Source organism: Stomoxys calcitrans, chromosome 3 (assembly GCF_963082655.1).
Source record: "Stomoxys calcitrans chromosome 3, idStoCalc2.1, whole genome shotgun sequence".
In the NCBI taxonomy this organism is placed as follows: domain Eukaryota; kingdom Metazoa; phylum Arthropoda; class Insecta; order Diptera; family Muscidae; genus Stomoxys; species Stomoxys calcitrans.
Genome location: NC_081554.1, coordinates 192201676 through 192218115, shown reverse-complemented (window position 1 = coordinate 192218115; position 16440 = coordinate 192201676). Strand labels below are relative to the sequence as shown.

The 16440-nt window shown below is 37.0% G+C and overlaps 1 protein-coding gene and 1 long non-coding RNA gene across 4 annotated transcripts in view; both read right to left on the bottom strand.

Moving 5' to 3' along the window:
* LOC106091457 (centrosomal protein of 104 kDa) overlaps positions 1-16440 on the bottom strand; it is a 203777-nt gene that overhangs the window by 60406 nt on the left and 126931 nt on the right. The window lies entirely within an intron of this gene.
* LOC106080467 (uncharacterized) lies at positions 6850-7526 on the bottom strand. Its single transcript, XR_001220208.2, has 2 exons — positions 7375-7526; positions 6850-7062 (listed from the first exon to the last, which is right to left on the bottom strand). It is a non-coding gene; the product is annotated as an uncharacterized LOC106080467 (long non-coding RNA).

Below are 16440 nucleotides of genomic sequence, written 5' to 3'. Positions count from 1 at the left end.
CCTACCATATCTTTGTTGACTACAAAGCCGCTTTCGATACCCCTTTACGTTCAAAGGTATTTCAAGCCAAGTCTGAGTTTGGTATCCCTGCAAAATTAATAAGACTCTGTAGGATGACACTTGTTGATACGAGTTCCTCAGTAAGAATAAGAAAGAATCTCTCCGAACCATTTTATACCAAACGAACCTCGTTTCAGACAAGGAGACAGCTTAACGTATGATCTCTTTAATATTCTGCTGGAGAAGATTGTACAAGATGCAGATGTGAATAGATATGACACACTAATCACAAGAGAACACATGCTACTTGCCTATGTTGACGACATCGAAATCATAGGTCGGTCAAAAGAAGTAGTAACGGCAGACTTTGAAAGAATCGAAAGAGTATCATTGAAAATGGGTCTTGCAGTAAATGGAGATAAGACGAAATGGATGGCATCAACTCCCAAAACGCCGTGTACAACCGATCAGATAAAGAAAATGGAGAAAATTAGGAACCACAACTTTGAGATAGCCAGCAACTTTATCTACTTCGACACCGTCGTAGCTGAAACGAATGACACCAGTTTTGAGATTAAGCGAAGAATAATACTGGCAAACAGATGCTACTTTGGACTAAGTAAGCAGTACAGAAACAAGGCCACCTCCCGACAGATGAAGATTACACTGTACTACACACTGATATTACCCGTGTTGTTATATGGTTCTGAAGCATGTATACTTGTAAAAGCAGATGAGGCAGTGCTTGGAGTATTTGAGAGAAAGATCCTTTGTAAAATATATGGACCAGTTTGCGTTAATGGACGACGTATAAACCACAAGCTGTCTGACGACGATAGCATAGTTACACGCATTGAAATACAACGGCTGCGTTGCCTAGGTCATGTTGTCAGAATGGATGAAGAAGTCCCAGCAAAGAAGTCTTTTGAAAGCAAACACGGTTGTACACGCAAACCGGGAAGACCAAAAGCCCGATGGAATGATCAAGTGGTGGGAGACACCTCGAAACTTGGTGTCAGAGATTTTAGAATGAGCGCAGAAGGTCGAGGCAAATGAAACGTTATTCAACGTTTGGCTAGTGGAACAAATGATATATCATAGCCAATTAAATTAAGTAAAGTAAGATATATTGCCTGCAGTTATTTACATTTGTTCAAAAACTAGCAAATTTGGGCAAATTAGTGTTGTAATACTGATGAAATTTTTGAAAATGTTTGCTGTTTTAGCAAAGAATTACTGCTGACCAACTTTCAGCAGACATTTTGCTCAACAAAAGATTTTGCTGTTTTTACTAACAAATTTCTCTGAGTGCAGATTTAATCGATAGAAATATCGATTGAACTACAGAATTTTACATTATCAAAAATTTTTCACAATTCGATGAGATATGATGATGAAAATGGAAGTGGTAAAAATTGACTTAGGTCATTTTTTTCACCATTATAAATCTGTTATTTGCAATTGTATTTAATGGAAAAGCAAGATGCATCTGATATTTGTCATCGGGAATAAACAAAAAACGCAATTTAAAAAAAAAAAAACTGATTTAATCTTTTTTACATAAAGCCATCAAAATGAAAAAAATGTATTGTTACCAGTTAAAATTTATATTTTCTTAACTGTGTCAAAAAAGAGAGATTAAGATTTTTGGTACATTAAAAATAAAATAATTGTTAACCATATGAAAAGAAAGAGAATTGCGTTAATATTTGTTATATTTTTAATCATTTTCATTTTATTGCCATTTCTTATTTTCCTGGATATTTCTTGCGACGAGCAGCTAGCCGTTTAGCCCTTAAACTGTTGGGATCCAACGTAGGTTTTTCCCCGTTTCCCAAGTTTTTTAGTTTCTCACCATGTTTGCCGATCTTCGCGGCATTGTTGGCCACTCTTCCGGCACTACCGGCAGCACGAACCTTAAGGGAAATTGTAAAAAAAATAAAAGTAATAAATCAAAGATCGATCCGTGACTAGGATATGACATTCTTGAACTGGACTTTACTTACAATTCCTGCTACTAAACCGACAAATGCTTCAACAATTGGTCCCTCACTGAAAAGTACTAGGACCACAATCAAAATAAGAATATTTTGAAAATTCATTGCTGAACGATTTAAGTTTTAGTACTTCCTGCAGCAGTGATTCAATGCAAACTACTTAACAATTTGGCAATACATTCACTGAGTTGAGATATATATATATATGTATCAACTGCAATAATGCAACGAAGAGAAATTAAACCACATTTTATGAAATGAACTGATGATGAATAAAAATATAAACTGACTAATTATTAAAAGTAAAGCAAAAATGTTATCAATAATTGCAAAAACGACTTCCATTATAATACACATATTTTCAACATTGTATACATCAGTATTATTTGCCTTTAACCACAATGACCACCATGATGCATATGTAGGTTGCAGGATTAAATTAAATCGAACTTTGGAAATTCATCATAGATATATATTGTCGAACTTCCCCATAATGAATCTTGACGGGACCAGAAAATTACTTCATTATATAGAAACTTCATTATACAGAAATTATATTTTTCCACACATTTTTTTATAAAAAAATAATAAGGCATATTAGATTGGGTTACACTTTTCATTTGTTTTCCTCAACAAAACCTTCAAGTACCAAATAGCAAGACAATTATATACAAATATTTTTTTTTTTTTTTGTTCATCTTTATTTAAAATAATCAGGTATTTTAGTTTGGATAACACTCTTCCATTTCTCTTCGTCAACAAAACCTTCTAATATATTTAGAGACTTAAATACATTACTTGGCATGTTACTCTTCATCCGCACAAAAGTTCAAGAAACGTGCTCCAATGTAGGTATCGTCTTATTGACATCAGCCAATTCTTCATCGGCTTGTTCTTATTCATCGTTATCTGAATCTGTGGATTTAAACGTAATTTGGACTAAAATATGTATATAGGCAAAATAAATAAATAAATATGTACCCGTCATAGCCGGAAATCCACGAGTTTCTGGAACACGGTTCAGAATATCCTCATCGAACGGGATGCCCATGGTCTGCACATCAACATCAACATTGACACAATCTTCAAATAATGCATCAACGTTCGTTACTTACCTAAATGAAGCCTATAGAGCAGCCAAATCAGCTAACGGAAGAAAATATTTCTTATCCCAATGAGACATCAAAATGGGTTTTCTGGAAAGTTGTTTCAAGTTGTGTATAATGCTTTGGTCCATTGGTTGAAGTAAGGACGTCTTGTTGGGAGGAAAATAGGCAAGTTCAATATTTTGCAGCTTATCCTTTGCCTCTTTAGGGTGAGCAGTGCAATTATGAATAAAAAGTAAAACCCTCCTTTTTTGAGACACGAATTTTTTGTCAAGCTCTTAAAGCCACTTCATAAAATTTTCACTTGTCATCGAGGGGCTATTTTATTCAACTGATAATCCACGTCTAGAGATGTTATTCTTTTAAAACATTTGGGATTTTTGGCCTTTCCTATAACAAGCAGTTTTAGTTTCTCCAAACCAGTCATATTACTTGCTTCTAGGACAGTAATTCTCTCTTTGCTCCGTTTTCCTCCATAGCATTTCTCATTCTGGAACGTTTGTGTTTTGTTCGGCAAACATTAGAAAAACAATTCAGTCTCATAGGCATTAAAGATGTCATTGTGATCATAGTTTTGTAGCAATCTCGGTAAAACGTTCATAACCCATTCCTCACGATCTCTTGGCGTTGGCGTCAGCACTTTCCCCACACACGGTTTTTGCTACAATACCATGCCGCTTTTTAAATTTGTCTAATCATCCTGTGCTCACTTCAAAATTTACATCACCCAATGCATCAGCAAACTCTTTGGCTTTTTACTTTATTAATAGCCCAGAAATCGGAAACCCAGGTTCGAAGCCTTTTCCGTTTACTGCTAAATTGCTCGTCTTCCAAATTTTTACGATTTACAGCTTTCTTTTTTCAAAATATTTGATAACATGGTAGGCAGAATTCCAAACTGCTTAGCTGCGTCTTTTTTTTACTCCTTCTTCAACTTGATTGATAATTAGTAATTTTTTTGAGCAATTAGTAATTTATTTGGGAATCCCCTCATTATATGTAACTTTATTCTCGGTACACAGAACTGTTAGTGTGCGTAACAGGAAATTGTTTGAAAAATGCATTATAAGGAGATAGAAACGCACATAAGTCAAATTTAAACATGCAAAATTGTTTCATATTATGGAAAACTTCACTGTATAGAAATCCATTATAAGAAGATCAGAATAGAAGAAAATGGGAAAGAAAAAGCAGTGTTTTTAAAATTTGTTCATTGAGCTTCATTGTATAGAAGTTTACTGTAGAAAAGTTTGACTGTATTTCTAATTCTTTCTAAGATCGAGGCGCATGGAAAGCAAAGGCAATTAAAATAAAGCGAGTAATTCTTTTTAATGGTCCAATCTAGACCTTATTCGGGTCGGATGACGGGAGGCTTAAAACCACTCATTGTTTCAAATTTCAGCGAAATTGGGTAATAAATGCACCATTCATGGGCCTCTGACCCATAATCGGCAGATCGGTCTATATAGTTGAAGAACTTAACCTGAGTGTAGAAAAATACGGATCTGTGCCAAATTTCATCTCTTTACCTCAACTTTTGAAGGCTGTAGCGTGATTACAACTTACTTACTCTTTTATTGTACCATACACCACCACTACATTGTATTATAAATTTGTGCATTTGTTTTCAACGCTTAAAGCAGATGAGGTAGACCCATTTATAAGAACACCAATCGCCTTGGAATCATTTTCTGATTCGATTCAGCTATGCCCGTCTGTCTGTCCATGTATTTTTGTAACCAAGGTACAGGTAGAATTTGTTACTCGAATGTCATGAAATTTTGCCCAAGTATCTTTTTTGGTCCTAGGAGAAACGCTATTTATTTAAAAAAAAAGTCGGATCAGATTTGGATATAGCTCCTATATATATCTTTCATCCGATATGGCCTTTGAAGGCCGTTGTCGCCTCACATGTTCAATTGGACGTCCCTATATGTGTGTAAAATTTCAAAAGAGTCAGTTCAGATTTAGATATAGCACCCACATATATCATTCATACGATAAGGCCTTTAGTAGCCACAATTTTGGTGCGATCAAAAATTTCATGAGATGTTTCATTTAACGTCTCAATACGTAAGCAAAATTTCATAGAAATCGGATCCGATTTTGATATACCTCCCATATATATCTTTCATCCGATTTGACCTTTGAAGGCCGTTTCTTTCATCCTAGCCACAATTTAAGTCCTATCGGAGGAAAATCTTACAAGTTTCTATTTAATATTTCAATAGGCATGTAATCGGACCATAAATGAATTCGGATAAGAATTGCACCTCAAGAAGCAAAATCGGAAGATCGGTTTATATGGGAGCTGTATCAAGCTAAAGATCGAATCAGATAATATTTCACATGTATGTTGAAAGTCATGAAAGAAGCCGTTGCCGTCAATACTCAAGATCGGTTTATATGGTAGCTATATTAGGTTATGGACCGCTTTGAGCCATGCTTAGCACAGTTGTTGGAAGGGATATTAAAACACCTCATGCAAAATTTCAGTCAAATCGGATGAGAATTGTCCCCTATTGGCCCAAGAAGACAAGACCCAAAATCGGTTTATATGGCAGCTATATCAAAACATGGACCGATTTGACCCATTTACAATACCAACCGACCTACATTAATAAAAAGTTTTTGTGCAAAATTTCAAGCGGCTTTCGACAGATAGACGGACGGACGGACATGGCTAGATCGACTTAAAATGACATGTCGATCAAGAATATATATACTTCATGGGGTCTTAGTCGTATATTTCAAGGTGTTACAGACAAAATGACGAAATTAGTATACCCCCATCCTATGGTAGAGGATATGAAAAGAGTGGGAAAATTACAAAGCCTTTTGGTAATCCTGCGGTCAATCTATATTCGTCAGATGAGAACCCATCTACAACAACTCTTATAGTGCGATCTCTGATAAAACTTAATATAAATGGAGCGAAGCTATAACCGACTCCAAAAGCGACAAGCTTTGAAAGGATCGAGTTGTTTTAAGCTTGCAGATCGGACTATATTTTGATATAGCTGCAATATAGATCGATCTGTCGACATTTGGCCTAAAGCCCGTAAGAGACGCATTTAGTATCCAATTTTGCTAGAATTTGAAGCAGAGAGTATTATTAAGTCTCCTGACATCTGACTTAGATATGATACAGATCGGACTACCTTTAGATAACTGCCACAAAGGTCGATCTACCCGGTTACCCGATTTCGATAAATTTTGAATCAGTGAGTTGTTACAAGCCTCCCGTATTTCAATCTGAATACGATTCAGATCAAACCATTTATATATTGGGTTGCCCAAAAAGTAATTGCGGATTTTTTAAAAGAAAGTAAATGCATTTTTAATAAAACTTAGAATGAACTTTAATCAAATATACTTTTTTACACTTTTTTCTAAAGCAAGCTAAAAGTAACAGCTGATAACTGACAGAAGAAAGAATGCAATTACAGAGTCACAAGCTGTGAAAAAATTTGTCAACGACGACTATATGAAAAATCCGCAATTACTTTTTGGGCAACCCAATATATAGTTACCATGTAAACCAGTCTTCCAATTATGAGTCTTAATCCCATACAAATCGGATTTATTGCCCGATTTCACTGCAACTGTGACTCATATAAGAGTTCTCGGTTCTGAACACATCCATGGAGTTGGGTATCAAAAGTTCGGCATGGCCGAAATTAACACCTTTTTACTTCTTCGTTTTATTTATCTTCCGAGACGATCTTAATGATTAAATTTAACTGTTCCTTTTAATATTTATTTTTATTTTTAGATTAAGTTGAGTCGATATGAACTTTTTTTAAGAATTATTTTTAAAAATTTTTTTTAAATTTTTTATTTAACACTTGCAACTATTTTACAGCATATTTCCTTCAATGACCCTTTATTATATTTTCCTACTTTCCTGCTTTCCCAGCTCGGTCATGATTGCGTGCGCCCCTCGCAGCCACTCGAGCCTAAAGTAAAGGGACGAAACATCAAATGAGAAATGCAAAACGCGTATAACCAATGGTAGACAAAAGTCGAAGTACAAATTTCAGTCTACTGCTTTGATCTTGTAAGAAAAAGTAAGGATACAGTTTTCTTTATAAACTTTTTTCATTATCTATGGATTATCAAAATAAAGAGACTGGCCATAAACAAAACTTTAATCTTTCAATTATCCATACTATAACGAGATTCGTCATGTAGCAAAATTTCTTTGGTACTTAGACTTTTGTTTCCCCATTTCAGATGTATATATGAAAGGTATATAAGCCATTACTTACAATGCCAGCAATTAAACCAACAAACGCTTCCACAATTGGTCCTTGGCATAAAAGCCATATCACCACAATTAAAATGGAAATATAACGAAAATTCATTTTTAACCGAATTCAGTTGTTGCGCGATACTCTATCAGATGATGAATAATAATCGATCGGAAGAAAAATACGAGACTAAAATATTAAATCACAAACACATCCAAATACATCTCTGTGGCTAAAATATAAAATCACAAACACATTCAAATCCCTCTAAATAGCATCATGTGGTAAATTGGTAAATTTAGAGTAGGTATTTTAGAGTGCAAATTTTAGATATAGATAGTATTGAAAGCAATAGGAGTTGAGAAATGCATGATATGCAATGATATATTCACTTACTATGGAGGAGAAAGTAATTGTTTTAAAAACTATTGGGTAAACAAACAAGTAAGAAGGCATTAACTTCGGCCTGGCCGAGTGGTTGATACCCACCACCTCGGCTATATATGTAAACCACCTTTCGTCAAAATCCGGTGAAAAATGCATAATTTATGCCCCCATAGCAGCTTTATCGAAATTGAGCAGCTTTATCAAATTCGACATAGATATTGAGAGGTCTAATAAGTACAAGTCATTGATAAATTTTGTAGTACAAAACATTGGTCTTTTTGGTAGCCATATACAAATATAGCTCGATCGGAAACATATAAGACACGGAAGTCGAAAAGCCTAACACAACCCACTGTCCCAAATTTCGGCGAAATTGGAAATGCGCCTTTTATGGGACCAAGATTTTAAATCGAGATATCGGTCTATATGGCAGCTATATAAAAATCTGGACCGATCTGAACCAAATTGAAAAAGAATGTCGAAGGGTCCAATAAAACTCACTGTCCCAAATTTCGGGGACATCGGACAATAAATGCGCCTTCTATCGGCTCAAAACCTTAAATCAAGAGATTGGTCTATATGGCAGCTTTATCAAAATCTGGACCGATCTGGGCAAAATTGAGGAAGGATATTGAAAGGCCTAACACAACATACCTTCCCAAATTTCGGCGACATCGGACAATAAATGCGGCTTTTATGGGCTCAAAATCTTAAATCGAGAGATCGGTCTATATGGCACCTATATCCAAATCTGAACCCATCTGTGCCATATTGCAGAACTATGTCGAGGGGCTTAACCCAACTCATTGTTCCAAATTTCGGCGACATAGGACAACAAATGGGACTTCTATGGGCCCAAAGCCTTAAGTCGAGAGATCGGTCTATGTGGCAGCTATATCCAAATCTTGACCAATCTGAGCCAAATTGAAGATGGATGTTGACTGGCCTAACAGAACTCACTGTCCCAAATTTCAGCAAAATCGGATAATAAATGTGGCTTTCATGGGTCTAAGACCCTAAATCGACGGATCGGTCTATATGACAGCTATATCCAAATCTGGACCGATCTGGGCCAAATTGAAGAGGAATGTCGACTGGCCTAACACAACTCACTGTTCCAAATTTTGGCAAAATTGGACAATAAATGTGGCTTTTATGGGCCTATGACCCCAAGGATGTCCACTGGCCTAACACAAAATTGGACAATAAATGTGGCTTTTATGGGCCTAAGATCCTAAATCGGCGGATCGGTCTATATGGCAACTATATCCAAATCTGAACCGATCTGGGCCTAATTAAAGAAGGATATCAAAGGGCCTAACACAACTCACTGTCCCAAATTTAAGCAAAATCCGATAATAAATGTGGCTTTTATGGGCCTAAAACCCTAAATCGGCGGATCGGTCTATATGGGGGCTATATCAAGATATAGTCCGATATAGCCCATCTTCGAACTTAACCTGCTTATGGACAAAAAAAGAATCTGTGCAAAGTTTCAGATCAATATCTCTATTTTTAAAGACTGTGGCGTGATTTCAACAGACAGACGGACGGACATGGCTACATCGTCTTAGATTTTTACGCTGATCAAGAATATATATACTTTATAGGCTCGGAAATGGATATTTCGATGTGTTGCAAATGGAACGACAAAATGATTATACTCCCAGCCTTTGGTGGTGGGTATAAAAATATACATGGGAGCTATATCGAAATCTGTACCGATTTCTATGAAACTGAACAATAACATCGAGACTAATAAGATAATCCCTCTTCCAAATTTCGTGAGAATCGGTTTACAAATAACGATATAGGGAGAAAGATTCCCTTAATTGGGCTCTGGAATTCGCTGGACAGGCTACTCCAAAGACTACACGTCAAGATTCGGAAACTGCACCGCAGTTAGCCAATAGGCTACGGTCACCTGTTGGGCATTCTATGCCTAAAAGAACTAGGGCGAACAATAGTAAGATGGGTCCAAGAACCTTTGCTTATGTCGCTAGGGACGGTTTGGTGATGGCAGTGGTCGACAAAGGAGAAAAACAGGGCTGCATACCTAGGAATAATTGGAGTGTGATAGTGAATGCACCGTCCTCAGTTTACTCCGATTGCCTTGCGGAATTTCCTGGGTCTCCTCCAGTTTGTGACGACCCACTCTACTTGGCCATTAGCCTGCGGTGAACCCGTCGCTATCTGTATATGCCGAATGTCTTTCTTTTTAAGGTAATCCTTAAACTCCGCCGACGTAAACGCAGTCTCCTTGTCACTCACTATGCACCTGGGCCGACTATACGTCCTAAAATAATCGTCCAAGTGCCGCGTCACCTACTTAGTACACGTCGTCTTCGTCGGATAGAACCTAACAAACTTAGTACTAGCATCCACGACAACCATAATGTGTCTCATGGACCTGCTTTTGTCAATCGGTGTGCAATGATCAATATGCAAGACGTCGAACGCCTCTTCCCGTTCATGTTTCGTCGAATAAGATATACACTTGAGACAGTTCCGTATATGTTCACCCGACCTCTTCCAAACATTAGAGAACCAGTAACTACTTGATTTAGGGTCTTAGGCCCATAAATTAAATTTGAGTTATGTTAGGGCCTTCGACATCCTTTTTCAATTTGGCCCAGATCGGTTCAAATTTGGATATGTTCAGCCTCTCGACATACTTCTGCAATATGGCACAGATCGGTCCAGATTTTGGATATAGCTGCCATATAGACCGATTTCTCGATTTTTGGTCTTGGCCCATAAAGGGCGTTGATTTGCGTTAGGTCCCTCAACATCTTTCTTCAATTTGGCACAGATCGGTCCAAAATTGGACATAGCTGCCATATAGACCAATCTCTCGATTTAAGAGCCCATTAAAGGCGCATTTATTTTCCGATGTCGCCGAAATTTAGGACAGTGAGTTAAGATACGCCTCTCGTCATATATGGCTTAGATCGATCAAGATTTGCATATAGTTGCTATACAGACCGATCTCTCGATTTAAGGTTTTGGGCCCATTAAAGACGCATTTAATTTCCGATGTCGCTGAAATTTGAGACAGTGAGTTAAGGTAAGCCCCTTGACACATATCTGCAATTTGGCGCATTTATTTTCCGATGTCGCCGAAATTTGGGCAGGGAGTTAAGAAAAGCCTCTCGACATATATCTGCAATTTGGCCTAGATCGATAAAGATTTGGATATAGCTGACATATAGGCCGATCTCTCGATTTAAGGTTTTGGGACCATAAAAAGCACATTTATTATCCGATGTCACCGAAATTTAGGACAGTGAGTTGTGTTAGGACCTTCGACATTCTTCTTCAATTTGGCTCAGATCGGTCCAGATTTGGATATGGCTGCCATATAGACCGATCTCTCGATTTAAAGTTTTGGGGCCATAGTTGCCAAATAGACCGATATCTCGATTAAAGGGCTTGGTCCCATAAAAGGCGCATTCATAAACCGATTTCACTCAAATTTGACATAGTGACTTGTGTAATGCTTCTTGACATCCGAGTCATATATGGTTAAGATCGGTTTATTTTTAGATATAGCTACTAAAACAGACCAATATTTTGTTATACACAATTGAACAATGACTTGTACTTATTAGTATTTGGCCCAAATCGGAACATTTTTCGATATAGCTGCTATGGGTCATAAGGTATGCATTTTTCATCAGGTTTTGACGAAAGGTGGTTTACAAATATTCGCAAGGTGGTGGGTATCCAAAGTTCGGCCCGGCCGAACTTAAGGCATTTTTACATGTTTTAGTCAGATTTTAAATAATAACATCAATAATTTAGGTATTAGTTAAGAGATCTTCACAAAATTTTGCACGAACTTATAACTCTTCTGATGACTGATGAATTTCATAGAAATTTGTTTAGATTTATTTAGATATAGCTCCCATATATATGTAACTACCGATTTTCACTTTAATGGCCTTTGCTAACCCATTTATCAATCAATCTTTTCAAAAATCGAATTTAAACAAATTTTAAATTCGACGACTTAGCCTGCATATCCAATGTGGTATGGGGTATCAAAATGTAGGCCTTGTCCGCCTTGAGCCCATCGTTAAATTTTTTTACTATTTTTTTTTTCGATTTTTTGACACTGTACAACGCTTAGTGTACGCACACTGATAGCCGCATACCAGTGAAGTCCCTCCAGGATCTCCAAAATGAAAGATGATGGACTAATTGGCCTGTAGTCCTTAGCGTTTTCTTCACCTTCAGGTTAATAAACTCCTCAATCTTTCATGTTTTTTTGTTTTGTTGATGGGCTTTTTTGGTCAGGTTGAGGATTTTTTTTAAATAAAACAAATCGTTTTCATTTTTTCTCTCGACGTTTCGTTGGTTATTTTTTCCAACTTCATCAGGACAGAGTTTATTGAAGTTCGATTAATTTTACATCTTCGTTGAATTACTTATATTACTATAAAAACTGGACACCACGACACAGAAAATATAATAATATAAATAATTGCACTTTGAGGGAAGTATATAAAGTCTAAACTTATTACTAATATCACAGAACAGTCGTTTTCAAGTTATTGCAATGGAATACTGCCCAGTCGGTGAGTAGTCCTGCGAAGCACAGCTCCTTAAAATCATCTCAAGGAGTCGTATGGCAAACGGTCCTTCCATTTGCAATATAGCAGGCATTACGCCATCCAGACTCGTTAATTTGTTTGTTTCAAAGGAGTTCACCGCCCAGACAATATTCATCCCCGTTATCATGGCCTCAACCATGGACAGGGACTCGGCACTGTGTTGTATCAGAGGGACTTCGATACCATACGGGTTCATCGACCCACCAGCCACGTCCGAACAAGGGAAAAACGTAGCAGCCAGTAACTCCAGCGGCTCAGAGCTAAACTTTGTCTAGGTTTCGTCATCCCATTGAATGCTCTCAAGGGTTTTCGGTTTCTTGGAGAGCAAACTTTGGAACCTCAACTCTTACTTAATGGAATGCTTACGAGAAATATTTTCTAGTGACAAACTACACATTTTATTCAATTTGCAACTAAAGGGTGATTTTTTTGAGGTTAGGATTTTCATGCATTAGTATTTGACAGATCACGTGGGATTTCAGACATGGTGTCAAAGAGAAAGATGCTCAGTATGCTTTGACATTTCATCATGAATAGACTTACTAACGAGCAACGCTTGCAAATCATTGAATTTTATTACCAAAATCAGTGTTCGGTTCGAAATGTGTTCATTCACCGTAACGTTGCGTCCAACAGCATCTTTGAAAAAATACGGTCCAATGATTCCACCAGCGTACAAACCACACCAAACAGTGCATTTTTCGGGATGCATGGGCAGTTCTTGAACGGCTTCTGGTTGCTCTTCACTCCAAATGCGGCAATTTTGCTTATTTACGTAGCCATTCAACCAGAAATGAGCCTCATCGCTGAACAAAATTTCTCAAAATTTGAACACATTTCGAACCGAACACTGATTTTGGTAATTAAAATTCAATGATTTGCAAGCGTTGCTCGTTAGTAAGTCTATTCATGATGAAATGTCAAAGCATACTGAGCATCTTTCTCTTTGACACCATGTCTGAAATCCCACGTTATCTGTCAAATACTAATGCATGAAAATCCTAACCTCAAAAAAATCACCCTTTATTTTATTCGTATGATGAAGTAAAGAGACAAAAGTTTTGTCTCACATTACATGGTACATGTTTCCTTGCCATTTTTCTCGTCTCATTTTTTGCCATTATTTTCCGGGATACTTTTTGCGACGATGGGCCAATCGCTTAGCTCTTAAGCTATTAGGATCTAAAGTTGTCTTTCTTCCACCCAAATGTCTAAATTTCTCAGCTTTCTTTCCCAATTTGACACCTCTGCTAATCACTCTACCGGCTCTGCCTGCCCCGACAGCCACACGAGTCTAGACGATAAGCATTAAAATAGCACATGAGGAATGCGTAAGTACTGATTATGAAATCTCGCACACTTAATATGCTTATAGAGAAATAACTCACAATTCCAGCAATTAAACCAAAAACAGCTTCCACATACGGGCCTTCACATAAAAGCCATAACACCATTATTAATATGGAAATATTTCGAAAATTCATTTTAAATTTAAAACTTAGTTGGTATCGTATCCTCAGTCAGAGCCAAACTGATGGTTAATACAATACTTCCTTAATATATAGCACCAGAATTTATAGAATAAAAATAGAGAAAAAGATGTTTCATTTTTATAAAAATACAATCTCAATAGGTTGCGGTGTGTTCAGTTATTTGAAGTAAAAGTGTAGGCCAGATGACTGCGTCGTACTATATGCATATGATTCTTAAAGCTTACTAGCCGAACCGGGCCACTCCACTGCGCCTTCTTTAACCCTCTAATATCTTTTTAGGGTGTGGACACTTCGCCCTGAATGCGGATATCGAATTTGTGCCATTGTAGCCTATGACGCCGCACGCATTCGACTCCTGGCGAGAACATCGGACAAAGCAGTGTTTATCCCCACTTATTGTTGGCGACATTTGCGAGGTACAATGCCATGCATGGTCATTTAAAAAATTTTCCTCAAAGAGGTGTCGCACTGCGGGACGCCGTTCGGACTAGGCTACAAAAAAAGGTTCTTGAATCGGAAAGCACTCGTTGAAGTGTGAGAATTTGCCCCTTCTCGATTCCTGGTGTTAATGTTATTCCTTAGGGTAATGTTCTCATTAGGGGAAGGATGGCACCTCAGACATTTCGACTCAAATATGGATATCCAATTCGTGCTGCATTTCCAAATCCCTTTAATATTGCCATGGCCGGTGGCCACCAGCAATTTGCACTGAAAATAGATATCAAATTCGTTCTTTATTCCCAATGGAAATTAAGTTAAGTTTAGGGGGTGCTTTAGGGCGTACCCCAAAACACTTGACTCCAAAATTGGATATCTAATTCGTTTTCTACTCTTAAATACCTTTCATTTGAGTCCCACATCATCATGATGGGTCAAATAACCCTTTTGACGTATCTTTAGAAGGAAAAGCGCCACCTAGACTTGAACTCAAAATTTTAATGTCATATTCGTAATTTACTCCCATATAGCCATGGTCGGCTAATATGCTCAATTGATGGTATTTGGGGGTGGGCGACCTCCTGGGTACTTGGATCCAAATTTTAATACCATATTCGTTTTCTGGTCTCCAATACCTTTCATTTGATACCCTTATTGTGTCCACCGGACCATTTTCGGATATGGATGGCGTTTTTGGTAAGGGGGAGCGTCCGCCTCCACCTGACATCTAAAAATTATATAGCCTATGTTTCCTTCCAGACAAACATACACAATCTATGAAAATTTTAAGAAAATCGTTTCAATCAAGTATCATATAGTCATAATGGGTCTAATGGCGTTTTTGAGGGGTGGCGTGACCCCCTATACTTCGATCTGATATTGTATGACAGATTCGAAATCTACTCCCGAATACCTTTCATTTGAGCCCCATATTGAAATGATCGTCCAATATGTCTGTTTGGGGAAGTTTTGGAGTTGGGGTGGCCCGATGGGTACTTAGACTCAAATTTTAATACCATATGCGTATTTTACTCTCCTATACCATTCATATAATACCTTTATGGTCCGAATCGGACTATAACTTGATATAACTCCAATAGCATAACAGTTCTTATTCAATATTCTCTGTTTGCCTAAAAAGAGATACCGCGCATAGAATTCGACAAATGCGATCCATGGTGGAGGGTATATAAGATTCGGCCCGGCCCAACTTAGCAAGCTCTTACTTGTTAATGACTGTAGAGTGGTTTCAATAGATAGACGAACAGACGGACGGATGGACGGCCGGAGTTACATGACCAGATCATCTTAGATTTTTACGATCGAGAATATAAATACTTTTTTGGGTCGCAAATCAAAATTTCAATGCGTTACAAACGGAATCATCCTATGGTGGGGGGTATAACAATTGTTAAGATAATTCATACGACACCTGGACCAGTTGTCGTATAAAAATAATTTGTACGTCACTGTGGCTGAACAATTAATAACAATCATACGACACCCCAGACCCTAAGTAATTTGCAATCTATGAAGTCAGAAATAACGGCAGCTAAACAACAGTTGATAAATTCAAACAAAATTAATACGATTGACTCTTGTTAACACAACTCATTACGTTGTCTTCAAGATAAATATCTGACCTATGATTTCTCTTGTCCGGTTTTAATGAAATTTCATATATTCGTTATTTTATGTGATAATATTGACACCTAATTTTTTTTTTAATTAAAAAAAAAATACAATAAAAAAATTTTTAACTTGAAACAAAATTTAAAAAAAATTTAACTTTTTGAAAAATAAAATTTTCTATATTCAACGAAGAAAGAAATACAAATAATTTTATACTTTTGAAAAAAGTTAATACAATTAAAAATGAGCCAAGTTCGGTTGTGCCGAATTTAGGAAACCCACTACCGTGGATTCTGATAAAAAAATTGTACATACCAAATTTCTGATAAATAAACCAATTTAGGCCATCATTGGTACGATTGTAGGAAGTCGTAAGGAAACATCACGTACAAAATTTCAATCCTATCGGATAATAACTGCGGGGCACTAGGGGCACAATTGGGAGATCGGATTATATGGAACCTATATCAGGTTATGAACTGATTCGAACCATACTTAAAACGATTGTTGAAAGCCAT